Consider the following 2,520-nt stretch of genomic DNA (forward strand, 5'->3'; position numbering starts at 1 on the left):
CTGGGTGTTGCATGGAAAACAATTTGACAATAAAATATTATGGAGCAAAAAAAAAAAGGATATGTTGAATTTCAGGTGTAAATATATTAATGAGACATTTTCCATGAGCAAAATGATTTTGCACCATACATTTAATATGCTATATTTTTTGTATTTATTTTCTCTTTCTTTAAGGGTGAGATAGCACCAGTGTCCTTAAATGGAAATTCATCATGTCATTCAACTATATTTACATTTCTAGTAAAGAAGCTTATTTAACAATTTCATAGGAGGGGAGCGGCAAGATGGTGGAGAATTAAGGAGCCCCATTACCTCCGTCTACCCACAATTATCAAACTGAGAATAATTAAAAAGACACAGCTCTCTGATCTCCAAGAATGGAGGTGTGCGAACAGACCACATATCAACAGCAGTCTCATGGTTGCCTGAGTGAGTGAGTGCGAACTGGGACTGGAGACTTTAGGGGAGGGAGCGCCAGCTCCAGAGACAAAGCGCTGAGCGCCCAGAGGCTTGTCGCTGGGCCCGCTGAAACCCGCGTGTCCCCAGGCACACCGCTCCTAACCCAGCGGGGAGGCCAGGAGCCTGGAGGCGGAGAGGTCAGCGGGATTGGCACAGTGCGGGGCAGCCGAGAGAGAGCCCGGAGGCGCACAGATTCCCTGACAGTTGCTCTCGCGGGGCGCTGGGTATCCAGAGGTGCACTGACCTTCACAGTCATGTGCAGTACCGCCGGGCAAGGCAGGAGAGAGACCAGGGGAAGAGAAGTAGAGACTGAATCACTCACAGCGCAATCCCTGCAGAGGAGAGATTCAGCCCCCGGGACTGAGGGCCACTGAGCGCTGAGAGATCCGTCCCTTCAGCAGGGGCATTCAGTCGGACCAGGCAGCTCACCGACTTCAGGCGGAGCCAGGGGAGAACTCTGACTTCACAAACGCCTGATCAGCCCCGACCAGAAAGCTGCCCACCTGTAGACGATTTTAACTGTGGTGGCAATATTGAGTGTGCAGGCGAGGACTTAGAAACCGGGCAGAATTTGGAAAACAGAAACAATTAGATCCGCCCAAGGCACAAGAGGCTTGGACTCCAGAGAGTGGCTGGAACGCATGGTCTGAGGGGGACTTGGGGCGCCGTTGCCAATCTTCTCCTCGCATCCACCAAGGCGGGGCCTCAGAGAGCAGCCCTTGGGACCCAATCCACCTGCACCAAGCCTGGAGAGCTGCTGAACTTGTGCTTATTGCCTTTAAGTGGTTTTTTTTCTTAATATTTTTAAAATTTAATTGTCCTGTCTTCTCTTTACTATCTTCTTATTTCCTTCCTTTCTCCCTTTCCCGCTGGAATCTGGGAAAGACCAACAATTAGGCACTGCTGTGCTTAGATCAACTTTTAGCATCCAGACAGTTTTCCTTTAATCCATCCTTATCTCCCCCAACCCCCACTGCAGGTTTTAAGCTCTCAGACTGTCCTTTATCTCTGACTGTCTCTGTCCCCCCCCACTCCCCGCCTGCTTTTTTTTTCTTTCTTTCTCCTTTTGTTTTTTCCTCTTCCCTTTTTTTCCTTTTCTTCTTTTTTCTCCTCTCTTTTCTTTCCTGTTCCTTTTTTTCTTTCCCCCTAGGTTTGCGTCGTTATCAGTACATTTGTGTGCTTGTGTTCGCTGTGTGTTTGTCTGTCTGTTTTCCTTTTCAGGGCTACCTCAAGAAACAACCCAAAGCACACATAGTGGAAACCCCAAATATCGCTGAGTAGGGAATAAATTAATCAGAGGCACGACAAGAGAAACCGAGAGACACCATTTAAAAAAAATCTCCTGAAACGACAGACCCTAGACACTCCAAGAGCCTCCTTCAATAGAGGAATACCAATAATCGCACAGTGCAGAACGAGCTTTTAAAACTGACAAGATACAGAAAGCTAGCCAAAATGACAAAACGAAAGAACTCTTCTCCAAAGAAACTCCAGGAAGAAATCACAGCTACAGAACTGCTCAAAACAGACATAAGCAACATAACTCAACAAGAATTTAGAATGATTGTCAATAAAATTAATAGTTGGGCTTGAAAAAAAACATGGAAGCTATCAGAGAAGATATTGATACAAAGACTAGGAACCTTCAAAATAGCTCTGACAAGTTAGAAAAGACTCCAAATGAGATGAATAATAAGTTGGAGGCTGCCAATGCACGTATTGAAGAAGCAGAGAGGAGAATAAGTGAATTAGAAGACACAGTTATAGCAAAAGAGGAGGCCAAGAAAAAGAAAGAGAATGATTCAGGAGCATGAAAGGAGAATCAGAGACCTGAGTGATACAATCAAATGGAACAATGTCCGTATCATAGGAGTTCCTGAAGAGAAAGACAAAGACAGGGTGCTTGAAGGCATGCTAGACCAAATTATACACAAAAATTTCCCCAATCTGGGGAAAGAGAAAGACATTGAAATTCAGGAGACATACCGAACTCCCCTAAGATGTAACATAAACTGACCTTCAGCACGACATATCATAGTGAAACTGGCAAAATATAAAGAC

Source organism: Suricata suricatta, chromosome X (assembly GCF_006229205.1).
Source record: "Suricata suricatta isolate VVHF042 chromosome X, meerkat_22Aug2017_6uvM2_HiC, whole genome shotgun sequence".
Lineage (NCBI taxonomy): Eukaryota > Metazoa > Chordata > Mammalia > Carnivora > Herpestidae > Suricata > Suricata suricatta.